The sequence below is a fragment of the Camelus bactrianus genome, chromosome 12, assembly GCF_048773025.1.
Source record: "Camelus bactrianus isolate YW-2024 breed Bactrian camel chromosome 12, ASM4877302v1, whole genome shotgun sequence".
Classification (NCBI taxonomy): domain Eukaryota; kingdom Metazoa; phylum Chordata; class Mammalia; order Artiodactyla; family Camelidae; genus Camelus; species Camelus bactrianus.
In genome coordinates, this window is record NC_133550.1 from 21762346 (window position 1) to 21789638 (window position 27293).

The window sequence follows — 27293 nt, forward strand, 5'->3', positions numbered from 1 at the left end:
GATGTTACAATGTCCCAGTGGGTTGTAGAAGGGATTGAGGGGTCAAGGAAGCTTTGCAGGGACACCTGTCAAGTTGGGCTCGGCAGCTGCCGTCGGATCTGCCCTCTGTAACCTCGGGGGAAAGAGTACCCACACGGTGTGAGACTCCACTGACCTGGAGCTGGAAAGAGTGAGGGGCTTTCAGGGGCTCAGGTGACACAAATCAGGGCAGAACTTTCAAACAGGCTGAGTTCCAGTTCATCCTGAGAGAACGTGCCTGAGAGCCCAGTCCTGGGAATTGGGCAGGCTGAAAACATGGAGAGTAGTTTGGCGAATGAAAAATGATCATTGTGATCAAATTCATACTTTGAGCAGGACTTTAAATGCCCCACGCTAACATAAGTCAGGCTCTGAACACTGCAGTGGGCTGAGGGTCTCACGTGCACTCCCCATAGTTTGAGGGGGGTTTTGTTTGTTTTTTGTTTTGGGGGGGGTTGTTTGTTTGTTTGTTTGAGATAACCAGGATCGTTGAGGAGGGAAGGGAATGGACTAAAGGCTGAATCTTTGGCTTTTTGCCCCGAGGTGGAGACACCCCATCCTGTGGGGTTCCACGAGACATGCTCGAGTCCAAGCGAGTTCCCAATGAGGCGAGGCGCGCGGGTAGGGATCTAAGAGTTTTAATTAACTACCTCCCCGCTCTACCCCAAAGAAAAAGAAGCCCAAATAGGCAACCCTCAAAACGTTTGATCAGAGGAAATTGGATTTGTCTTTTTTTCCCTTTCATCCTTCCTGTCTTTCGATCCATCAGAATGGTTGGTTAAAAAAAAAAAAAAAAAAAGGCATAAGATCGGGGGCGGGGCAGAGGAGACGACCAAACTGCACTTGAGAACCAGGGCTGCGCCCTGGCAAACTTCGTTCCGCAGACCTCCGGGGCCGACCTGAGCCCGCCCGCTGCGCGGATCCGGCCGTCCCGCGCCCCGAGCCGCCGGAGCCCGCGGCCCACCTCTCCTTTCGGGGCCGAGCGGGGTGCGCGTGGGCGCGCGAGCGGCCCGGATCCCGCGGCGGCGTCCGCGCTCCGCGTTTTCGCTCGCGCCGGGCCGGCGGCCGAGGGCGGGGTGCAGGGAGGAGCGGCGCGGGCTGGGGAGCCGGGCGCACTCCGCTTGCAGCCCAGCGAGCGCCGCCTCCCGCGGCCGCCGCGCCCGACAGCGCGCCCCGGAGCGTGCCCGCCTCGCGCCGCCTGCGCTGACCTCCGCGAGGGGCGCCGCGGCCGGCACGGCCACGTCCCGGGCTCTGCATGGTTCGCGCGCCGCCCGCTCTCGCCCGCCCCTGACGCCGCGGACCGCAGCTCCGCAGACTCGCGGCGGCGCCGACGACCGTCCAGCCGAGTCCCGCTCCCTCGCCGGGGTGAGTGGGCTCCGCAGAGGGGCTGCGGGTGCGGCGGTGGGGGGCGATGGCCGCGGGGAAGGGCTTGGCCGCGGCTGCGTCACTGCAGGGGGTCTGTGACACCCAGACTGGGTCCGTGTCGCAGAAAATGGGGGAGGTGGGCATAGGCGATTTGTTGGGCTGTGTAGACAGGGAAAGCAGATACTGGACTGCAGCACCAGGAGGGCTTCACATCGGCTGCCCGCACGGCTTCTGTTTGCTGCATCACGACCAACTCTTCCCTGATTCTCTCCTGCGTGGAAACCCGTTCAGTGGCTCCAGAGTTGGGGCGATGTGGGGCGCGGGGAGGCGAGGGTGCGTTAGCCTGTGTACGGCGCTTAGGCTCGCCTGTCACCTACTGGCGTCCGCAGGGAGGGTGCCGATTCTCCCCTAATGCGCTGGGGAAAGGGCCGATTGCTTTTTGGCTGGGGTTCATCAGCTCCCCGCCTACCCCCCCCCCGCCCCCCAGCAGTGGTGTTTTTTAAAGGTAACACGTATATGGAAAAAATGGGAGCGTCCTCTTCCCTTTAGGCAGAAAAAGTTGAAGAAACTAGGCATGTTAATAATTAGCAGGACCGGGACTCAGAATGCAGCAGAAAGCTGTTCAATTTTCATTGCCCTCTAAGAAAAACAAACGGCATCGCCGGTGACTATTGGCAGCGCCGCGTTATTTGGGGGACTTCGGGAAAACTGTCCACAGATTGCCTTCAGGAGGCTGAAGAAGGAGGTGGGGGTGGGGGAGGGACGGCTGGCATCGCCCAGAGTCCCAGCTTGCCTAAGGAGGATTCAGAATCACAAGCCAAACACGTTTGGTTGCTGATTTTGAGGTGGATGAGAGGCAGAACTGCGGCCCTGAGCAAGATGAAGAACACAGCATGGGGGCCTCCTGGAGGAAAAGAACATGGAAGGGTCCTGCCTCTCCCAGGAGCTCAGATGCATTTGTGCTATAAAAAGCATGCATATATATGTAGCTTTTCCGATGGGTCTCCTGAAGGGCAGATTGTACTTAATGAAACTGTATTTGTGCATGCCGTATAGTTTTGTCTCCCTCCCCATTTTCATCAGTACTTGGGAAGGCAGTGTCTGCAGCTGATGTTACATAATCTATGTGTTCAACCATTGGCTGTTTTTTAGCGTGCTTTTGGAGTAGAAGGAACTTCCATCTGTTACTTCAGACAAACCCAAGGTGTAGACGGGTGAGGGTTGCTGACTGTTTGCTCTGGTCCGGCTCCAGATGTGTGAGCTCAGTTGTTGCCTGTCACTTAGGTGACAACTGGCCTTTTCCCACTAAGCCTTTGCTGTCTGTGTTATCCTCAGTGAAGTGTCAATGCTCAGCCGCCTTCTATTATCAAAGTGGACTCTAGCCCCTTGGGAGGCGGCAGCCTTGTTTGACCATTTCCAACAGTATTTCTGTTTTCAGACTCTTGGAAGAAAAAAAAAATCCCATGACAGCAAGATAGATACATTTTGAATTGAGCACCAACTTAATCCAAAGATTCTGCTTTAATCAAGACAGCTCTGGAAGGATGATGCAATATTTGTCAAGCCTTTTTCTCTGGAACAATATTTACTCCCACTGGGGGATTTTCAACTTAAACAGCAGCCATTTATCTTGCTGTCTGGTGGGGCCCGGTTCAGTTGGCCTCCATGTGGTCCTAGCCTAGGTGGCTGGGCCCGGCCTGGGACAGGAATCTGTCATTGTAGCCCCAGCTGGAGCCTGAAGAAAGCAAAACACAGCACCTGCTGGTACTGGAGGGGGTTTCTAAATGCATCAACTGGTGAGTCAGGAAACAGAGAAGGAGATATTTTACAAGGCCTTCCAGAAATGTTTATACAAAGGATTTAAAGGTTAGCAATGCACGCACTCTACATATTAAAACTCAAAGGTGCTAGAAATAAATGGACATTACCCGCAGTTGAAAGTTAGCACACTTGCTGATAAACTTGAAAATCTCTGCTTTAATAAGCCATGGCTAACATTAGCGATTCCTTCTTGTGACTAAGCCTAGGAAGAAAGGAAGGAGGGAGGAAGAGGGAGTTTTGGAGGACCAGAGGACTGGGTAGGACATAGAGGTAACCATATTGATGTGAGTCGATGGGTTTAGTACATTAATTTTTCCATCCTTAATTGGGTACTGATGGGTGATTTATCAATGAGTGAGCCTATTGGTTCACAGGTTTCTAAAGAAAAGTGACATATTTTACTAAAGTGACAGATTCAATTAGTTCTGCCAGCAATACCAATGAAACTTAAATAGTGTATCATGTTTTTAAAATCAAGGTCCATGGAACCACCATTTGTCTCTACAATAAAAGAGGTTGTAATGAGTCAACTTGGGTCACTGAAATAAAATCAAATGCCAGCTAAGGGGAAAAAAAACCTTATAAGGTTAATAGCTAAACTATTAAGTTTAGAGTCAGATGTGGGTAAAAGTCTGCTTATTCCAAATATTCTCTACTATGATAACTCTGAAAAGACACAAAAGAAAAAAGATTAAAATTTGAAGTGTCTTAAGTTGGATTTTAAAAAGTAAGCTGAAATCTAAGTTTTATAATTGACATTGTAAGATCATTAAAACTTTTTGTAATTTATTTGAAAACAAAGCACAGAGAGTTGAGTATTATGAATGACTGTTTATAATTATGAGTGACTGTTCATGAAATGGAACAAGAATTTTTTAAAATTATTTTCCAGTAATTAACTCTTTTAGTGATGTAGACCTGTAGCTGGGTTATCCATATTCCAGGAAACAGTTTTCAGAGAAGATTATCATTAGCGGTTAATTTTCTGGTTAAAGCAGTTTATAGAGTACATTTTTCCTTTTAAAGAAGGAAAGTAATTTAAAAAGTCAAAGCAATTCTCCTCTGTGCATAGAAATGGCAAAGATGCCTCTAGACCAGAATAGACTCTTTCCCCTTGGGAAAAAAAAATTCTCCTTTTCTCCCCCTCCATTTTATATAAAATAGTTCTAGTTGTTTCATTCTCATTAGTGTGACCATATTCCGTTTGCTTAAATCTGGGTATAATTATTTCACAATGAAGAGGAGTTAAGGCAGTGAATGAGTTGTGTTTCTTGGTTGGTTGGTTGGTTGGTTGGTGTTTTAAGGGGCCATTCCTGCCTTTTCTTCTGCTCATAGAAGACAGCATGGCCATATTGTGCACTATTATCTTTAGAAGATTGGTGTGACCGAAAAAGTGGGGAGAGTAAAGTACAGTCATCTTGGTGCCAAGTCCTGCATTGGCTGCTGTTCCTCGAAACCTCAGGCGGCACGTGGAGCCAGAGCAGAGTGCCAGGGCCCGGGCTGGAGTCAGGGAAGCTGCAGAAGCATCCCTTTTCTGGAATTCTCCATCTCTGGATACCACAAGAGTAGCTCCTCAGCTCCACCAGGAACCAGGAACCAGCCTTCTTGTTTATGGTCTGCAGAGCTGAAGGCCCAGAGGTTACCTCCTTGTGTGGGTGGAGGAACATTGTGGAACGGTGGGAAAGGCCTGGCCCAAAATTGCACAGGGGCTCCACCCCAGCCTCTGTTTCCCTCCCCTTCCCACCCCCAGCACCTCCCAAAGGAGGGATGGTGAGAAGAGACATGCTTTGCAAGTTGGAGCACGCTGATGTCATGACACTTCTGGCACAGAGACACGACAGAATAATCGGATCCCTTTCCTGCGTGCCAGAATGACACGATTTTTCCAAGACCCATTCCCCAGCCAGGGGTCCACTGGCACTGACTATTTCCAGTTCCTGGGGGTTGGGGAAGAGGGGGGAATCAGACCTCTCAAAGAGAATGTAATAATTCTTCCTGTGTCTCTGTTCCGGGTGCTCATTTAGACTAAACTTTAAATGCATCTTGGTCCCTTTTGAAGGGACCTCTCTAGGAACAAGAATGATTGCCCAGCCTGAAATGATTAGACCTTTCCAGATTCATTTCCCTGCGAGGAGAGATTTGAAAATGAAAATGAAAATAAAAATGTCAGCAAGGCAGAAGCCAATGTAAACATTTTAAAACTTAGAGCCGTAAACTAGCAAGCAGCTGTCATTTACCTCTACTTAACTTTTTCCCTCCTTTCCATAATTTGGTCCTAAGTGATCCTGAAAAAAAAACCGCTGACCAATTAAACAGCAGTTGCATTTTCTCACTGGTAGATTTGGGGTAAACTCGTGGGAGAGAAGTCTTTCATTTCTAGTGGATTACACTTCAGGGAAAAAAAAAAAAAACACGTTAGGGCTGTGTTATTTCAGTTGTTGGAGAACTGAAGTCATGTACTCCCTTCTGAGAGTTTTGTCCCAGTTGCTGATTTATAGCTTTTGCTTTGTGTACGTGTCTCTCTGTCTTTTCTCTTCTGGTTGGACCTCTGGAAAGAAAGCGTTGTCAATAATACAGTGAAAATATTGTAGTCAGATGCGCTGGGTAAGGAGACCTCTCCGTGCACGGCGCACTCCCTGAGCTGCCCTGCTTTTATCTGAGGGGCAGATCCCACAGCTCGCAATTATGGTCCTTGACTTTGGTAACAATTCTGTTTGAAATGTTTCCAATTACACACAATATTGGCGGCATGTAGCAGCTGCATGCCAAAAAAGCATTTCCAAGTGTGTTCCAAGAATCAGGCTGTGATTGCTTTTAATTTAAATAAAGGCTATTTGGTTTCCTGTGAAGTTTTTTATAACCACCTCTGACCAGCACCCCCCTGCCCATTTTTCATTGCCTTAAAAAAAAAAAAAAAAAAAAAAAAAAGCCTGATAGAAACTAGCCACCGCTTAATGTGATACAATATTGGCCCTGGTTTTTCTAGGATGGCCTTTGGCTTTGCACAAGCATGAGGACGGTTCAGTAAAGGAAACTTTAAAGAAACGTTGTCCAGCAGTTTGGATTTCCCCAAAGAAGAAAAGAAGGAAAGGTTATCTGATAGCATATTGTAAGTAGCCAATGTCTTCCTCCCCCTGCCCTCCTTCTTTAGGGATCTGTCATTATAATGATATTTTTAGGTCCCTGAAGATTATTTGGTATGGTGTCCTTCCTTCAGATTCTTCTGTTTTTCTTTTTGTGAGCCAATGAACATATGTTAAGGACACACTGAAAGGTAGAGAAGGGGTGGGAGGTCTAGCTTAGTGGTAGAGTGCATACTCAGTGTGTACAAGGTCCTGGGTTCAAGCCCCAGTGCCTCCCTTAAGGGGAAATAAATAAACAGCTAGAAATAAATCCTTTATATATATATATATATATATATGAAAAAAGGGTAGAGAATGGTCAATAAGAATATTCTTAAAACAGTGGGGGCAGGATGGAGGGGGAGAGGGGAGAAAGGAACCAGGGAATAATTTCACCATTCTCCAGCAACCAAACCCTCCAGATCGCCCCCTCTGTGGGCTTGAAGCCTCTGAACACCACAACCTTTTAAAAACAGTAGAGGCTTAAATCTTTTAATAGCTACCGGATATACTTGACTTATGAAATCTGAAAATAAGAAAATATACACTCTCTGGACTTGGAGTGAAGGGATTAGTTACAGGACTGGGGGGTTCTGTTTCCAGGATGGTCTGTTGGCCCATTTGAAACATAACACCTCGAGCTAGAGGGTATCCAATAGCTGAGGTGCTAAGATGGTCCTAATTAAGGTGTTTTCACATAGGCTCTTTCAGTCCTGGCAAAAAACATCCCACAGAATACAGAGCTCCTTTGGGTTGAACAGTAGTTGACTTGCATAAATGCCAGCCATCACTTCTGGCATTTTTGGAAATCTTCCATCGTGTAATAAATAGTGCTGTATAATCCAAATTTGTAAATGCCATGTTTCACGTAGCCCCCGTAGAGCCAGCTGAAATTCACCCAGGCTGCTGGGGTGCATTGAGATCCTGGAGGTTAGGTTACTGCCTAAACCCGATGTATCACCACTAATGAGCGATGGTGGAGGCCTTTGATCAAAGCTAGGAGGCGCGAGGGGAGCCTTCGCAAAGCAGCGCACTGTGGGAAGTGCCCACCAACCGCCGCTTGGACTTGTCCTTCCTCCTTGGAAACTCCTTCAATTAAGCAAACCTTCTCGGAGGAAATTTGCCCAGCTCGAGGTAAAATGAGGTTTCTGTTGCTTTACCAGCTGAGCTCCCCCGCCTGCCAAACCCTCACCCCACCCAGGCCCATTGCTATAGTGACAAAACCCACTATAGTAACTATGGTTGAAATAGAAAGTCTATTAAAACCCTTCCCTGTACTGGCCAGCTCCTCTGCCCTAGCTGAAATGCTGTCTTCTAGATACACACGCGCACACTCGCGCACGCACACACACACACACACCACTTTTTCAGTCTAATAATAGTGAACTGATTTAAACCATGTTATAGTTTCACCAAAGGCAAATGTGCTTCTTTTTTTTTTCCTTTTATCTCAATGATAAGTAAATAACATGATCTTCTGAAGAAACTCCTAACTTGTTTACTGTAATTGATGTTTCCAACTATGTTATTTACATGCTTGAATAACCTAAGTTCCTTCATTAGGATCTGAAAAAGAGCTAGGTAGTATGGTATTTTGTTTTGCTTTCAGACCTCTCTGCCAGACAGCTTCAGGAACTGTTAGACTTTCTGTAAGAAGACTGCTTAGTGCTCTGGTGTTGAAATACTGGTTATAATGTGTGTCGGAAGGAGACGGCATTCTGAATTCTTCTGTGACTATGTAATTAACAAGTATGTTCACTGCTTGAAGTATATGCATGTTACATAATTTTTAGGAAGAGATAAAGTTAGGTCTGAAATGCATTAGAGAAGCACAGATGTTTCTTGTAAGAAAATACACATTCTTCATAGGAATTTTGAACTGCTTTCTGATGCTTTGCTTTGTTCATTGCAAGGATCAGATGAATAATCTCACTGAGTTGCCTTAGTTCTTATTTACACAGGCTTTGGGGAAAGGGCTGAAGTGATAAATAACTTGCCCCCCTCACCAAGTTCTGAAATGCTTTAGCCTTTTATGTTTTTGTGAATGTGAAGGGAGGGAATAAAATATACAGAGAAGATGTTTGTGTTTTACTAACTTAATCACATAAGTTCCCTTTGTGGGTCTATAAGCTTAAACAGCTTGTCAGGCTAATAGCCAAAAACACGTCCTCAAGTCCTGCCAAATGTGTTAAAAGCAGACCAGACTGTCTTTATATTGAGGTATTGGAAACTTTTTTTTTAACCTTCTGAATTTTAGGAATAAACCAGAAAAATTATTCTCTCCTTCTCCTTACCCACAAAACCCCAAGTTGTTATTCATTGCAGTGCTGAAATGAGAAACTGATAGGAATAATGGTATTTGTGCAGGAGTGGTTTAAACTAGCTTGACTTGACTGTTTAAGCAGAAAGCAACTGGGTTACTGTGGTACATGATGGGTCTTTGTTTTTTATATGTTTGTGTTGCCTGTGCACGCTGGCTTTTTTACTTCGGTTCAGTAACTTTTGGTCAAGTGCTTGTCCATTTATCCTGTTTCTTCTTGAGCAGAGATTCAAGAATAGACAGTAGTGATGTGGTATAATAGTGCAGAAAAAAGACAGTTTTTCTACCATCATTTTCTGAAAATCAGAAAATTTGGACTGTAGTAAAATAGCTGTGTGATTTCTGGCCAGGCACTCAGCCTCTCTGGGCCTCAGTTTCCTCATATATAAAATGAGGGAATTAGGCCAGATCAGTGCATGTTAACCAAAGGTTTGCGCCATAAACACCAATGGAGCTTTTTCGAAATGCAGATACACAGAGATTTTTAGGCAGTAGGTTTTGGGTGGGGTTTTTCACATTTAACTTGAAAAAGCTCCTCGAGTAATTTGATGCACAGCTGTGGTTAAGAGCCACTAAATTAAGTGATCTCTAAGATTTCCTCCCAGTTCTAGAATTTTATGTTTCTAATCCTACTAAGCTGAACATTGTCCCCTCCTTTCCTTTCTCCCTTCCTTCCTTCCTTCCTTTCTCTTTTGTTCGTTTGTTCATTCATTCGTTCTTAACAGCTATGTTCCCTACTGTTGCTGTCAAAATATTATAGACATCATGTTAATTCAGTTCCAGAAAGAGCTATGTTCTGCTCCTGTGAGTAGATGGTAATTGATGGAAGGGCAGAGCTATGTTACTCACCATTGCATACCCAGCACCTGACACGATGCGTTGTGGACACTTGACAGCTGCAGAGGGCCCAGGGAGTCAGGAAACTTTGAAAATGTGTTGACCACAAAATAATATGGTCAACATGCTGTAGTGTCAACATGCAGAAGTATAAATATAACTTTGTACACGTGGCGCTTATATGTTATAAGCCAGTGTTAAACCTCAATAAAAGATAAATTAAAAATAAAATAAAGCAATATGCTCAAATGTTTTTTGTCCACTTCCAGACGCCTTTCAGGTAAAGTGCCTCAAAAGTCAAAACAATGGGTATCATTGTTCATCTGAAAAACAGCATAATAAATACATTATTTCCCGTATGTTTCTAGACTTTGGGGATACTCAGGGTGTATTGACTGGATTTTTCCCCCAGATTAACAGTTGGTCTCATTGCTTTAAATGTGGAGGTGCTTTACCTGAAAATGTATCTGGACGTTGACAAAACAGAAAAAAGACAAGACACTAAGCATATGACTTGAAAGTGTAATTAACATGTTATTGAAAAAGTTTATCCTATGAAAGCCATAGTTTGCAGTTTGTTGTATGTTTCCTTATCTCTTGGGCTCCTGCATTTGTTGAATGACTGTCTGATTTTCTGCCATCACCTATGTGTGTGAGCTTAAGGAAATAACCCAGCCAAATCACTACAGAGGTTTCAAAGTTTATCCAACAAATTTACAGCTTTATTATGATTTTAAGTCTCATTTGAAAATATTTTTAATTACAAAGGTCAAAATTTTTAAATAGATCTTTATTAATACAAATTTCTTAATAAAGTGTGTGTGTAATTAGCCCTTTGGTTTTTTTTTTTTTCCAACAAGAGATGCTAATTCACTTTTTCTGGGATTTGTGTAGGATCTCTTTACAGACATGATTCCATTTCATATAGTTCATATCATATAAAGTACTTTAAAACGGTCCATATCCACAGTGAATGTGTAGGTGTGTTTATTTCTTGTTCTAGATAAAATAAATCAGAGAATCTCCAACAAATGTGAGGAGCACACTCGCAGTTTTTCTCATACTAACAATGACATGTCTGAAAGTTTTATTATTCTTGGTTGCAAAGTTTTGTGGAAATTGATTCAAAGAGTTTGTTGCTCATTTTGTTTCTTTGCTTTTTTCTTCAGTCTTAAAAAAAAAAAAACAACTAGGTTATTTCCTGTCATTATCCATTCTTACCATCACTGTAGAACATGGGGTAAATAAAAAGAACATAAAACCAGTCCATGACTGCTGGCTATGTCTACGTGGTAGGAACAAAAGGAGAAGTTTGATGCTTACCTAGTTGACTTGATTTTTTGGTGGTGGTTGTATGTTGCCATTCTTGGGGGGAGGGGAGAGGTGGTGTTTTGCTTTCAACTAAAAAAGAACTTCAAAAACTCATCATTCTAAAAGCTGGACAACTCTTCAGTTCCCTTTGAACCTTTTCACTGTAGAGGCATGGCCAGTAGCAAAACCAGTCGTTTTTTTCCCACTGTACGCCCATTGCCAAATCAAATAACCGGGGCCTCAGAGTGGACATTGACACCTGAATTATCTGCTTAGGTTGTTTGCACAAGGTAACTGGAAGACTCTCTCTTAGTCACTAGGTGAAGAGAGACTACTGTGAGGCATTTTAGTCAGGAAAAAAGCTTAAGAAGTCACTAAACAGGGCTTCAGGATCATTGGAGATAAATGGAGAGCTGGTTCAGAGTATTGTATAAAGCCCTGTTGTTTGTAGGTTTCACTTCCCTGAAGTTTCACGGCTAATCTCCCTGTTTGTGCTGGGCTGCAGGCTAATCACAAAAGGACACGTGTCGGTTTTTCCAGGTGGGATCATGGCTCTCTCCAGCCTTTCAGGTGTCAGCTCAAAAGCCGTTTGACATCAGGGAAGCCTTCCCTGATCACTGTACATAGAAGCACCCCACCTTCCCCAGCCACCACCCAGCACTCCCCAAACCTCCTAACCCGCTTTACTTTTCTCCATAGCACTTGTCACCACTGGACAGACACTTACTTAGTATAGCTGTTTGTTCCGTGAAGAAATCTCTGTGCTGTCTTGTCTCCTGCTTTCTCTCCCCAATCTTAGAGCGGTGCCTGGCACATAGCAGGTAGTTAATAAATGCCTGCAGAATGAATGACTGCAAAAATTTAGGGAGCCTCGAATCAGAACACCCCCTCCCCAATCTTATAATATGTATAAATAAACTAGAGAGTTTTACGCTTATATTCTCATTCTTGTAACAGGACTGTAAAGTTAGCAAATGGCCACCCTCATTTTACCGGGTAGGCATTTGTGGACCATTTTAATGTTTAGAAACAGAAACAAGCATTCTGTTTTCATTTAAGTGAGAATTTCCAAAATAGTTTTTTTTTCCGTGTGTTTTGGGGGGTTTTGGGGGGCAGCTATAGTGGAGTTTCTGAGCTGTTTCCTCCCTTATCTGAATAAAGCCAGAGAATCGTCCTGGAGTGTGAAGAGAGAAACCGATCAAATACCCCTCCTCCCTTCTCTCTGCCACAAAGTGATCAATGACACGTAATCATATAGTGAACGGAGGCCATATTAATAGACGTGAGACTGAATATTTGCAATAAGGAGGCTGTGTGATTTTCCCCTTCATAATACACCCATGCTACTCTGTAACCTTTAAAAAAAAAATACAGGCAGTATCTTCAGACAGATTTGTGGTGTTGCCTTGTTTGTTAAAACAAGGGTGATGGACTGTCTTTCTCTCAAGAAACCCTGACTTAAATTCCAGAGGTGAAAAGCTAATCCCCTAAGTGATTGCAACCAGCTTCCTAGGACACCTAGTTGCTTGAAATTATTATTTTAATGTCTTAGCTTCCAGGGCTAAATTGGCAGTGAGTCAGCTTTCCTATTAAGGAGCTGCGCCAACCTATTTGTCCAGAAATTATCATGTTTTAACTCAGGGGTTCTTTGCTAATAATAAGGCTAATACCTCAGAAGTACACAGAGCACTTTCAGATTCATCTCATTTACCTTCGCGGCATCTTTGTGTGGAGGTCTAACCAAGGTTATCCCCAGCTCACTGATGGAGAAGCTGCCTGTTAGTTCAAGTTGCACCTTCCTACGGATCTTTGGTTTGGCGATTCCTAAGTAAATTGTGGTTTGATTTTTAGAAAGAAAGAAAAAAAAGAGGGGGGGGATAAACAAGCATAAGATAATCTATCTAGAATCGTTTGATGATGTTTTACTGTTTTGTAAATGTTGCTGTGTGTGTATTTGTTCTATATTAAATGCTTTCAGATAATTGTAGCCTCAGTGACTACTAACTTGCATGTAATCTTGGATAAGTTGCTTCATTTTCTAGACTCCTTGCCCACTCTGTGCCTCGGTTTCCCTAATGATGAAGTGAGAGGCCCAATGACCTTGTGAGGCTTAAAAGTTCCTTGATTCTAAAATACTGGATTTGGAGGCTGTAACTTCAGGGGGATAGATAACAAATGGGAGCTGATATTGTTATTTTTATTATTAATTATCATCATTACCTAAGTCCCTGACTAGAATTATTGAACAGTCTACTCAACATTGTTCATGTTAACCAGGTGCAACTTTTAAAAAAAAAAAAAGAAAAGGTCTATTTATTCATGATTCAGTGTGGCCAGTTCAAAATTCAGCAGTAGCTGTGTTTTAAAGACCTAAGAGAATACACACTTCCCCTTACCAAAAGTCTGGTTTAATAGGTTACATTATAATTTAATATAAGGAGCTAAAAAATTCAGTAACATTGAGCACAAATTACTACTCTGATGTAGTTACAACAATGGCACACTTATACTCGTCCTGAAAGTTACAAATATGAGTAGTGTGCTTACGCGTGGGAAATGTGGAGAATTTATAAAGTAGAACTCAAAGTAGTATGTTCACTTACGTATGCAATCACATAGTGATCGTAATTTTTGTTTGAAATGTGTATGTCTGCTGACCAAATTGGAACTAATTTGGGGAGGTTTAGAGAAGGTTTGCTGGAAGGTAAGAATAGCCCAACATCCATTTTAGTTACATTTAGTTGCACTTTTTTTTAACCATAAAAATATCCTTATCTCTCCCACTCCCCAAATAAAAGCTGTTGTAAATAAGTGGTGAGTGGTGAAACTCTGTTTTAATCTTAACTAATACATGTCAGTATATGTCACCATACCTACTGGCCTGGATGTTCCATCTTTGTTAGCACTGTGTTTAATTACATCACTGACTTTTAAGCAAAGTCTCAGGCCCTTGGATCTTAGTCACATTCTAATTAGGCTGAGCCTGAAGTTGCAGACAGCCCACTGGGGAAGCATTACCCCATTCGTATTATATCTGAGAAGGTGGAGTGTGTGAGTTGTTCAGGTGAACCCAGCAGTGAGCCGTGGCACATCTCCCAGCAGATCCGTAAGTGACTATGAAATGCCGCTCCAAAGGCAAGGACTCTCAGAATGTGACATTAATAATCACCAGTTTGAATCTGGGTCACTTCAGCCATGACTCAAAGATCAAACGCTATCAGATGGTAATGAGTGTGTTTCCATTTCTTAATGACACCTTTGTGGGCCCTCTCAGCAGACTGTTAGACGGTGGGAGAAAAATAAAGGCGCATCTGCTGCTCGGTCTGGAGGCCAGCCCTCCAGGTTACAGTCGGCATACTTTCGCAAAGATGTTTTAGGAACAGCTCACGGTGGTTCCAGCTTCTTAAATGGATATACAGAACCTTTCATCTTCTGCCTCTTTTCCTGACCATTTATTCACTTCAAAGTGCTGGTAGCTGTTTTTGCATACTTTTGACTGCCTTTTCTCTCCTCTGAAAAGTAAAAAGAAATTGCACTTGCAGATGCGTGTTAACCATTTCATGTTAAACTTCCCCATTTGTATTTCAGTTTGGGGGCATCCTTTTCATTTCAACACATCTTTCTGGAGCCCTGTGGTTTGCCAGGCACTGTGCTAGGCTCTGGGAACAATACAGACATCAAATAAGAGTGGTTCCTGTCTTTAAAGAGCTCACTTTGTTGTTGGGAAGGAAGGCATTTACTTGTGAAATACTGTGGTAGAGGCAGGAATAGAGAAATGTACTAGATATAGTAGTGACAGAAAGCCAAAAGTGGAAGTCATTTATTCTGGGTGAATTGTTAAGGAAGGCTCCAGAGAGAAGGAGATGGTTGATCTGGGTCTTGACGACTGAATAGGAGTTGGCCAGGCCGTTAGAAATGGACAATGACTCATTTTTAGGCAGAAGGAGAAGTGTGTCCAAAGGCGGGAAACATGAGACAAACATGATGTTCAGTTAATTGCGAGTCCTTACATTGGGCTTTAAGATTCATTATGCTTTTAGTCATGGACTTATTGCCACCTTTATAAAACAGCTTCAATCAGAGACAAGAGATGAGTTTTGAAACTTTAATCGTGAGCCTCGTTCTTCTCAGTGGTTGACTTTAAGATTCTGAGTAAGAGCTGTCTGGTCTCCCTCAATGTTGCACTAACCTGGCCAACCAACCAGGTATTTATTTACACCTGAGTCTCTTCATTGTTATATTGGTACAATCTAGATTTATTTACTTTGCAGTTTCAGTGCCAGGTTTCAATTTCCAGCCTCGAGTGTTTAGACAACATTATATAATAAGTGTTACACTTTTATGACATTTGCTTTAGTACAGTAAGGGTTTTCCATGAAAGCTAATGGTTGGGGGAAAAAAAAGAAGCCCAAATGTCACCAAGTGGCCTCCAGATGTGTTTTATTGTGTTGGTATCTCTGTTTTGTTTTCATAAAAACTTTTTCTTAAGTTTAAAAAAACCTTGCGAAGCAGAAATAGCAGACAATAGACTCATAGGAGACGAACTATTTTCTTCATTTCCTGATTGTTACTTCTTGATCTCCTGTTTCAGAAACCGTGATTCAGCTGGAAAAATCCACAACAATGTAATTAAAGTACTGTACTTTAAAAAAGCAAATCACAGTATGTTTGGTTTCAAAGATAAGCTCACTTCTCAGGTTGGGAGGCCTGCTGTGTTTCAATGTACAGGTCTTCAGTGTGGCGATATTAAATTTGTGATTTAACATCTTTCAGAATTTCTGCCGTCTAATTGTTCACTGAGCAATCAGTATGTTTTCAGGCAGTCTGGCATGTGATAAATATTTTGCAGCATATACGGCTGAACATGCCAATTTCAAAGGGCTTTCCAAGCTTTAATTAATTTTCACAACAACCAGATGCACTCTGCTTTACTGACGAGAAGTCCACAGACAGCGGAGTTCAGAGTGAGGCCCGGATTCGTCTAGCAAAGTGGTTTACAGACTTTTGGGGGATAGCTGAACACTCTTCTCAAACACAAGATTATCTGGAACTCCAGCACGTCAAGTAGGACTGCTCTTGTTGGGAGGAAGAAAGGGAGTTCATTATAGGGCTGCCAGATTTATCAAAATTAAACACAAAACAAAACAAAACAAATCCGAGATGCCCATTTAATTTGAATTTCAGATAAACAGGTTTTTGTAATTAACAGATAAAATAATTTGCAGTGTAAGTGTGTCTCAGATATGGTGTGTCCCTTAAAGAATGATTGATGGTTTATCTGAAATTCAGACTTAGCCATGCATCTTGTACTTCTTCCCGGCAGCTGGAGGTTCCTGTTTATAGTCCCACTCTTGTGGTGCCCTTTTATCCTCCTCAGCCAGGCGAGGGTCCTGGTTCCCTGAACACGGTTTGAAAACCACAGATAAAAGAAATCCATGCAAAGGCTGGGAGAGAAATAGTAATACATTTTTTGTCTCAATCCAGATTTAGAAAATATCGCCACTCCCTTGGCTGTGTTAGAGGATCTCCGTGATCATTGTAAGGAATTATTGCCTTTACTTGGCCTTCCTTGTTCCTTAGGACAAAATACTGAAGTCTCCCAATCTTTGGGAACAATGTTCGTTAAGTCACCTGTTTGTAGAAGTCAGCAATTTAGCTCCTGTGAGGAAGGAGAATTGCAGGTGGGCCAGAGTCTACAGATAAAGAGAAAATTGGATGGGAGCTTGTGAGCCTGATGCCAAGGTAACCCACAGAGAGGTGTCCGGCATGGGCCCCATCTTGGTCTTTTGGTCTACTTGGCGTGTACACGTTCAATGGTCCTGGCTTGAGGATGACACCCATGAAAGAAATTCAGTTATTTTGCCCCATCGTTTTAAAGCAGCCCTCAGATGTTAGTCTCATTTCTCAAGCTGACTCCTTCTTGGAATATTCTTATTTATTTGGCCATTATATTCCTCAGCGTCACTGTGTACGGTCTAAGTAGCTATCAGAAGCCACTCAATTTGTTTACGGTGAAACAGTCCTGCAGTGCTCAAGGGACTCCCTGGATTCACTGATAAAAAAAAATATCTTTTCAAAACATAAAAGAAACTGAGGACCCTCTCCTGGATCTGTGGGTCCCCAGGTGCTTTGGATTTGTTACCTTGCACGGGTGACCTACTAACTCTATATGAAATTTCTGTATTTGCCAAATATTAGTCGTGGTTTATTTTTTGATAGGTAGATTAGGAATGGATATGACTTTTTTGGTCCCTTTTTCATGATTTCCAAAATGTGTGCTGTAAGTGTGTTATCTTTTAGGTAAGAACAGTAAGTATTAGTGATACATTTTAAACATTTGGTGGGGGGAGGGGGAACCCCTTAAATGTTTCTATGTTTAAAGTTTCTAAAGTATAAATGAGTTCCATCTGGGATATAGATCATTTTTATTTGCAAATGCTGATAGATCTTTGAAGGTTAATTGTAATACGAAATCCACCCAAATTGTCTACACTTAAAATTGATCTCTCATTCATCCATCTGTCTTTTATTCATTCAACAAATACCTACTGAAGAACCAGATATATTCCTATACAACACAAGAAAGGGGGTGATGAATGGATGCAAAAGAAAAGTGACATCCAGAGATGTGACCCACCTACTCCATCCTTCAGGACTCCACCGTATTGTGGGCAGGGCTGGGGAGTGCACTCATGGGGGTAGTAGACCCTAAGTGAGGAGGAAAGATGCTTGCTTGGCCTCAGTTAGCAAATGAGATCCCGATGCTCGATGCTCATTGAGCCAAAGTGGCTTTCACGAGGCTGTTTGTCACAGTCAGTACCTGAAGACCCAGGTCACCCGAGTCCTGTTAGGGGTTCGTCATCTTGCATTGCAAAACCAAGCACAAGCTCCCATCCCAGGAGCTGGATTCAGAAAGCCACCAGAATCCCTGCTGATTTCCAAACCCAAGGCCTAGGACCAGAGTCCATCTGCTTCTCACCCGCCGGCTTTCACTGTGGGCTGGGTTTGTGCTGGATGATTTCACCCGCCCCTAGGCTGGTTTCAGGGATTTTGTTTTTGATCAACTATGGAATAGAAGCTGCAGGGACATTTACTTTTTTCTGTTAGCCTCTTTTTGAAGGAGCCTTGGAGGAAGAAATAGCCTCTTCATAAAATCCCTTTTACTGGTCTGTTTTGTTGACTGTGAAATCTCTAATATGGAGAATCCCAAAATACTTGAATTTTTTTTCTCTTCTAATATTAACATGTGCAAAAAATTACCTATTCATGATGTTTATACTTACTTTCACAGTTCAAACAGACTACCTTTTACTTTACATTTTTCAGTGGCTCCATGAAGGTAGAATTTGACAGGTGATTTGAGGGGATTTGCACGATAAAGCCTAGGAAATTAAAGGTTTTTATATTTGCTAAGACAATTTTTGGGGTCAAGGTTAAATTCACACAAGCTATCGCATGTTAAATTAACCCAGTTATTGTTGACATTAACATGTAAATACTTGCAAAAATAGCCTCCTAAATATACGAAAGAGTTGCTTTAAAATAAAGCTAAATATTTTCTTCTTTATTTTGACTATATGTTTGAAGTTTATATAATAATTTTCAAGAACTCACTGAATACGGAATTTTTAACTTGTTAACAGATTGCACATTTGGACTTGGGAATCCACTGAAATAAATATGAAAGAATTTTCTAAAAATTTATTTTACTTATGAGTAAACTAGGTGTTTTCTAGAAAGAAAAATAGGGGTGCCGTTCAGAATTGCCTGATCGTAATTCTGTTGAGCCGTTGAAATCAGATCAGTGTCTTGACCGGTTGAGCTGCCAGATGGAATTTTATCTAAAACCAGTACACTTCGTTCATACTTTAGGACCCCTGTGAATTTAATCACAAAATCACTTCATACCCCGTTTGGAAGGCAGCCACTTAAGCGTGGAATATGACAATTGTTTAACAGTGCATAGTAAAACTTAAATGAGGGAACTGTATCCAGTTGAAACTTCCAGGGTAATTCAGGTAGGTGGACATAGCCACCCAGGTGTCTTGGAACCACTCCAGCTCCAGTTGGCTAATGAGCTCACAGGGCTGAGGTCTCCCTTCCTTGTTTACTTGTCCATTAGCACAGTGCCACCCAACAGCATGCTGGAATATTGACTTCACATTGATTCACAAAGGAATGCCTTGGGCTACACAGCGACTCTCAGGTCTCTTGCAGGTGTCTCCGCGGGACTCTGATTGCAGAATCTGTGCTGTTCGGCTGCTGACACGACCTTTCGGCTGCACTGCCCGGAATAGAATTCCCAGTGCCACACTGCTCTTCTTAGACACGGACCTTGGTGGGGTTGCATGTTTCCCTTATTGATCCATCTGTTGTAGGGATGACATCACCACAAAGGAGTTAATTTGTCTGGTTTCGAGGGTCACGTTTAATTGCAGGGGTCAGCTAAGGATAATAAATGACTGCTTTTTGCTTTACTCCATGTCTGTGCCTCACTTTTTCTCTAAGACTGCTGAACCGGGCAATCAGTTTCCTTAATTGGTCCAGCTGGTACCATAAGGATGACATACAGGCTGCACAAAGGTTCCTGCTATCTGTGGAAAACCTGAGCTCACCAGTCCAGAAAGTTAAATACAGAACATCCTTACATGGACTTGCTCATAGAAAGCCTCTGCATCCAGTAGGAAGAAAGGAGGCACTAGATGGCAGTCTTAAACAGACTTGAAATGACCTTTCCTCTCTTAAAACAAATGCATTATCTAAAAGCAGTCAACTTCTGACATGGAAATGGCAAGAAAGCAGGGGTAGAAATACTCATATCAGACAAAATAGACTTTAAAACAAAGGCCATAAAGAAAGATAAAGAAGGACAGTATATAGTGATGAAAGGAACAATACAAGAAGAGGATATTACACTTGTTAACATATGTGCACCCAATAAAGGAGCACCTAAATATGTAAAACGAAGACTAACAGACATAAAGGGAGATATCGATGGGAACAGAATAACAGTAGGAAGACTTTAACACCCCCGCTGACATCATTGGTCAGATCTTCCAGACAAAAGCAGTCACTTCTGTTCCAAATGAACTTGGACTTGAGCTCTACTTTATAAATATTGCAAATCTAAGAGCATTACCAAGTTTAAAATTGTGGAATTTTGCTTTGGATATGAAAAAGTATTTCATATACTGGTCTTCCTCAACCTACAGGTTTGTCCTTATCAAACACACACTGTAAATTGAAAACACCAAAAGTTGAAAATGCGTTGAGCACGCCTCCCCTACTGAACATCATCGCTCAGCGTAGCCTACCTGAAACGTGCTCAGAACACTTAAGTTACATTTACAGTTGGGCAAAATCATCTAACACAAAGCCTGTTTTATAAGAGTGTTGAGTATCTCAGGTGGCCTATTGACTACTGTACTGAAAGTGAAAAACAGAATGGTTGTGTGGGTACAGAACGGTTGTGAGGGTGTCAGTCATGTACCCTCGTGACCGCAGGGCTGACTGAGAGCTGCAGCTGCTGCCCTGCCCAGCAGCACAAGAAAGGATCACACTGCATATCACTAGCCCAGGGGAAAAATCAAAATTCAAAATTCCACGTACGGCGTTTACTGTCTGCTTCTTGCTTTCACACCATGGTGAAACTGAAATATTGTAAGTTGAACCATCTTACGTCAGGGAGGACCATCTGTATACTTTAAAGGTCCATCGCTGAGCAGGTTCATTTATTGAGTTATCCTAATTACCTGTTTTAACTTTACATTTTAAAATGCTGTCAGAGAGTCTTTTTACATTTTAAAAGCTAGAAAAAGTGATAGTATGTTCGTAAAGTGGAAAAGTATGAACTGTTAAAGATATAGCAGTTAACGTGGCAAAAAAGGCAGATTATAAGATAGAAATAGGATTTGATCCCTCTTTTGGGGAGAACGGTATGTATTCACCAACGTTAGTATGTTTGCATGCCTGTGTTGGTCTCTGGGAGATGGGACAATGGATTTTTTTTTCTTTCTGCTTATTATTTTTCTACCAAAACTGTATTTCTTCTGCATGACAGTAGAGTTTTTTAAATGTACACAGTAGGGTAAAATTGCCTTCCTGATCTAAGATGGGCTTCTTGAAAATACTGCTTCCTGTCATTTCACTTCTTCCATCTAGGATGTTTGCCACCTTATCTCGTGCACTTTTCCATGTTGTAGAGTTCGTATTTATACTGTGGGGTTTCATCAGTTAAAATAATACAAAAAGTGTTCTGATGCTCCAAAGTATGGTGAAAATGATATTATGAATATTATCAAATTCTACCTAGATCTCAAGGGTGATCTGTATGTTTCTCCAGATTCCATTCACAGTGAACACTGATTAAACATCAAATAGGCACACATCATGTATTATCAGAAATTATAAATCCTGGGTGGTAAGGTTGGAGATGCAGCTTTGCAGGGGTTGAAGTGAGTTTCCTTTTGGTGTCCATCCTCATCTGTACGTGTGTTTAAAAGAAATGCATATCCCACCTAAAGACGATAACATTTATGCTTCTTCCCTTTCCTTCTTGGATGTTGATATCATTTGGGAATTAATGCTCCATTTTGAGGCAGAGAAAAGTGTGATCAAAAAATAATAATTAAAGTATGTTTTTAGAAATTAACAAAAATACACCAGACGTTTAATTCCTTTTGGGAAATACCCCAGAAACAATCTGGCAAGACTGAAAATGTCTATACCAGACTGTCCCCTGGTAGCTTTTTTAAGGAGAGCTCACAAAGCGTAGTGCCATTCAGAAGGGGTCAGTTTAGACTTTTGGGAGACATTACAGATTATTCAAGAGTCTATCCTGCCCTTAATAGAACTTATTCCACAGAGTATGTGTTCCTTCCATACTCGTTCATCGGTGGATTCTGTCCATCAAGAGCATTTTTAGTACACAGCAGGTCATTTGGGTTGGTAATTTCTACATACCCAAAATAAAAGGCTTTAGAGAAGGGTTTTTAGTAAGGTCTAAATCCGCTGGACATTTCATTAATGTGGTCCCCCACAAGACCAATTAGTTGCAAATAATTATTTTAAATACTGAAAATAATCTTTTTGTCCCTCATATACAGAAATTGGAATAGTGAGGCGATTCGCTAACCCTTTGGCAAAGGTGACTTGCAGAATCATCCAGTTTATTCAGCCTCAGACCGCATCACAGTGCTGAATGCACATGACCATTTATCTCTTTATATCTTATCTTCTGCGCTCTGAACTTAGAGGCCCTGAGGGAAAACAATTATGTGTTATTCGATTTCTGTTTGTAGAATAAGCATATAGAAGGGGCTCAAAATGTTTTAACTTGATGAGTAAATAAATGTTTCTCAAGTGCAAAGCCAAGTTTGGGCCACCTGATGACCCTGTCAGCCCCTGTGAGATCACTGTCCACTCCTGTATCTCCGGTGTCTGGCTGAGAAAGTACGAAACGTTTGATGAATGCGACGGGGCTGGGGTTGGGGGGAGGCACAGGGGCAGTTGTTAAGTTTAACTAAGGCTTCAGAGTTGAAAAGGCTTTTTACACACATTCTCCTTTAATCCTGGTAACAAACTGTGGGGCGACTGTCTCGTCTTAGGAATGAAGGATCAGAGGGTTGGGAGAATCCCTGTGGGTCACACGGTTACTAAATGTGAGCACTGGGCTAGAAGTCAGGTTGGCTGACACAGTCCAGGATGCTCTGCCCCAGTTTGCTTGAGACCAACACGTGGAGTACTTCCTCTGAGACACGCTGTCACCTCCCCGGCCAGCCACTCTGCTGGCCCCTGTCCATCCTCAAAGCTTCTCCTCCACCTGTATCTGTCCTTCTAGGTCAGTAGCTTCAGAAACCACCTCGTTATCCAGGTCAGAAACCTGGATGTGATCCTTGCCCCCTCTTTTCTGCATTCCTTCAACCACATGTCCCACCTAATTTACCTTCTGGACATTTCTGGGACCAACCATCCTCCTCTCCTCTCTCCAAGGTTCAGTCTTTCATCTTAGTCACTAATCCGCCATCCAGGCTTCTGGCCTCCGGCCCTGCTCCCTTCACGCCACAGCGTGGTCTGTCATCAGTGAAAATTGGATTCTGCCATGTCTGTGTTCAAACTGTGCTTCTCCTGTGAGCCCGCACCATCAGCATCTCCCTCGAGCCTCCCTTCGCCTTTGCCCATCTAGCAGCACAGCGAGACAGAGCATCACCCTGATTTGCTTAGATTGTCTCTTTCCAGAGCAGAGCCACGTTTTCCTCCCTGGCCCCTCCTCCCCAGATCCTCATTCCCACCCATTCTAGGTGAACATAGTCACCACAGAATCAGACAGACCTCAGAGCCAGAGGAAACTTGGAGGAGGGTCCTCGGAGGGCAGTTGGAGTTCTCCCATCAGTTCCCTTACTCGGTCCTTCTCCAGCGCCCTCCCCTCACCAGCCTCTGGGATCATGATGTCAGCACTGGTTTAAAAAGAAAAAAGGAAGCTAGGGAAACTGGCTGTGGGTGGAAAGCAATTAGCAAAACATGGCAGATGCAAACAAATTTTCCACAGAACAAATGGGTAAACCTGCAGGATTGGCTGGGCTCTGCCACTAAGGGGGAGGTGCTGCTTTGGTTGCTGGTGGGAGTGAACCCAGAAAAAGGGGTCCCTTTTTGTTTACCTCTTCTCTCTCCCTGTGTCCCCTAGAGCGCCCATCATATTCCATGCTGCCATCTTTAATGCCAGTTGGTCACTGATGACCTCTGAGAAAGCTCCACTTAGGGAAGGGGGCGTGTGTCCGGGAGGCTGAGATGGGACAGTTGCTCCCCCTGCCCCTGCTCCATGCCCCCTTTCCCCAAAACGCACCCCTTCCAGGCAGGGATACTTCCTGACTTCTCTTGGTTCTAACAGCGACCCCGCCCACTGGTTTCCTTCTACCCACTGTTGCTCACCTCTCTCCAACTTGCCAGGCTGGTGAGAGTTTTGGAAGAACCCCCTGTTTTAAAACTTTCGGAACTGATGACCTCTCGCCTCGGTCCTGTGCTGCTTCAGTGTTCTCTCAGCCCTGGGCGAGCTGCTATTCCCAGGAGGCTGGTGGTCTCCCCTGACAACTCAGATGTCCCTGAATCTGGGAACCCTAACTGAGACAATTAATATTGGTGTTCGACCTTGGCTGTACTGACTCAGATATTTATGCAGGATACTTTCAAACACGTGGTCTCAATATTACCTCCTTTTAGGATTCTTTGTTTACTTTCAGTTTGCTAGTGTTCTTGCCTCAAATATATATGTTTTTAAATAAATGCAAATTAAATGCAAGTTAATCCTTTCTGCAATAATTGAGTTACTGTTCTTGATTGCCAGTGACATTAAGCGCTACATCTGGATGCATTACAGTAAGCATATCCTATTGCTTTTGTTTACATTCCACTAGGACTTTGGAATCCAAATGATTCTGAAACCAACAAAAATTAAATTAAATCCTTTTACAACTAACCCTCCCAAGGATGTTTCTTTGAATACTTCAGTAAAGTTTGGGAAATGTTATTCTGATGTTTAAAAATATGACCTCCAGAAAGATTTCATAGCATTTTGGAAAGGGACATTTTTCATAATGGGTGATGGGTGGGGTGATGAGTCCAATTGTCTTGATGTCATTTCACTTTAGAGTTGCTCCATATTTAGGATGACTGTACATCCTGGTTTATGTCCATTGTTCCAACATAGTTATTAATTACATTCAAAAAGTGGCCTGGTGTGCATGATAAATTATATGTTCTCCCAAGTCTAATCTATTTGATTATCAAACAGTTGATCAGGAGTTTTGTTTGTCTATAATTAAGTCTTGCAAAGAAATGCAAAAAAAAATGATTGGGCTTGTAAAAAATCTCCAGTATTCATGCAGTTTGAGAAAAAAGCAGTCAGTAATCTTACTCATCCTGCTTGAACTTGGCTCACCACAGGCAAGTTTCTATTTGTGGCAGTAACTTAGCTCTTCATCTTCCAGAGCCGTGAAATTGTCCTGATCACAATTTTAAAATTTTAATTAAATCTCCTAAAATTGGAATGCACGTTATGTCTTTGTTGGTGATCCAGTGTTTCTGGCTCCATCAACTGTGTTAGCAGCAAACTTTCTTCTACCTTTATATCATTTATTTTTTCTCTTTTCTACCTGTGACTTAGGGTACTGAAGCCACTTGTCATATAAGAAGACTGTTCATGTCTCTTTTCTGCATTATGAAGTTGATATTTAAATTTTATCTGTAGATTTTTGCCTTGCTTTCATTCTTTCTCATTTATTTGCTATTGAATCCTTATCCCTTTGGTTTTTCTTACACGTATTTATTTCTCATTTCTATCATTGCCTGTTCTCATATTTTCCTTTTTTTTTTAACTTATATTTAATGTATCTTTCAGAAGTGCTTTATTTCAGAATTCACTTCCACTGATTCCACAAACATTTCAAGTACGTTAGCAACTTTTCCTAATTTCCTTTGGCTCTATTATGTATATGATATACTTTGAGTCTGTTATCAATATCTTTTACATCTTCAAAATGTGTTTCACTCTTTTACACAATTTCTAGTGAGGATTCCCGTCCCTGTCCTAATCTTTCCCTTGGTAGTCTTACCATGTTAGCACATATGTTTTAATTTTCTAATACAATAAATGAGATAAGATATCTTTGCCTTTTGATTAATTTGAAAATGGGAGGTGAGACATTACATTTTCACCTGTTTGTCTTAGGGCAGCCGTAAGGTGATACAGTTCAATGGCTGTGACAGATTCCCCACAGAGATTTTGAATTAGCTACAGATCTTGGCCATTCTTAGAGCTGACTTTTCATAGTTACTGTACATAAGTACTGAGTCCTTGTCATTAAAAATGGACATCTAAAATGGACAATAAGATAAATTTCATTTTACACCCTGATGAAATCTCTAGTGAGGATTTGTGATGTGTATATTAGCCTGCAATTAAAAACCACTTGTGGGCTTCTAGAAATATGACCTTTTAAATGTAAGCCAAATTAGTTCATTAGTTCTCAGATAGAATAGAGTTGACTTTCTACTGTGAGTAACGCAGATTTGAAACATGAAATTTGAAAACACATTTTCACCAAAGACAGATGCCGTTGGTGTTGAATGGAGTAGAAAAAAATAGCATTCAGAAGGAAAACTAGGGTGGAGTAACAGGAAAGTTTCGTAGAAAAGAAGGTCAGAGAAGTGACAGGGAGGGGTTAGAAAGGGCTTCCATCATGAAAAATGCCTTTGTCTGCTGGAGACTTCCCTATTGTGTGATTATCTTTTTAATCGATCTTTCCCTCACACACACACACAAAGGAAAACAGAAGAAAGGTTATTACTAAATATATCGTCCCCATGTTGCCTCAGTGGCCACCGTCTTGCTATAGCGGATGACAGTGTATGATGAGTAGCAGGCATTTGGAGGATGTTGGTTTGATAAAGTATAACCCCTAAGCCACTTCCCCAACATGATCTTCCTAATATCTTCAAAAAGTGTCTGTGGCTTATCTGGGTCTAATCTTGTCTGGCAACGTGACAAATGCCTCAGGGAAGTGGGAAGGATATAACCTGTCTTCAGAGATTTATAGCATCTCAGGCATCACAAATCCCGCAAGACATTTTTGTTCTTTGGGGGATAGGACTCCACTGATATTTTTTATATCATTAACACGAGTTAGCGATATTACTCCTGGTTATCGGAACTGCTAGTGGTCCTTGTTTTTTTTTTGTTGTTGCACGAAGATGGTGCTTTTGACCTGCCAAGGTTAAGGGATATTTTTTTCCAGAATCAGATAAATGTACATCCATTCTGCCTCCTGTTCCTTGTGCCGGCCCTGACCGTGTGTGAGATGACTGTCCAGGTTGGGGCTACTGGCTTCAGCCACAGCAAAGCCCAGACGTAATAACTGCCTAGTCCAGAATCAAATACAGAAATAACAAATGCTTGCCTTTAATGGAAGGTTGGATCACTTATTCTCTCTCTCCCTCTCCCTCTCTGTCTCTGACATTTTTTCCACACCCTCCAACAAATAGCCTCAGACAATAGAAATGGTTAAGATGAATTCAAAGACTAAGAATATCTAAATGTTGAAAGATTTCCTGGGGTATCTGAAAATTTTCTTCTCCACTTGAAGTTTGAAGAAATTGTTTCTACTTATTTGTTTTCCAGTGTTCATAGCACATGAATTTTGTGAAGTGATGTTTACGGAGCGTGGATACAGTTGTTTTACTTGCCAACAATTTGTGTGTTGTGTAAAAACCCTTCCACACAGGCTCCAGACTTTGAACCTGGAATGTATTTCCCCACCGTGAGAATTTGGTCAAGACCTGTTTAGTTGTGATCAATCAAACCAGGTACAATCAATACTGAAGCCAAGGGCGGGTGGGTTGCCTCTGTCTAAGGAAGGAGGGACCAGGACGTTTTCCTTCACATGGAAAGTCTTAAGGAGGTTTTATGCGGGTACATTTTAATTAGGAAGCTTCATTTAAACATCTTG

General features: G+C 42.3%; 1 protein-coding gene across 2 annotated transcripts in view; it reads left to right on the top strand.

The window, feature by feature from the left end:
* The first annotated feature begins 1131 nt into the window (after positions 1–1131).
* PRICKLE1 (prickle planar cell polarity protein 1) overlaps positions 1132–27293 on the top strand; it is a 100549-nt gene continuing 74387 nt past the window's right edge. The window contains exons 1-2 of one of the 2 annotated variants that reach the window (XM_074375007.1): positions 1245–1383; positions 6191–6313. The gene's annotated coding sequence lies outside the window, so the exon portion shown is untranslated. Of the gene's footprint in view, positions 1384–6190; positions 6314–27293 lie in introns of both variants that reach the window. The other variant, XM_074375008.1, reaches the window with a different exon arrangement.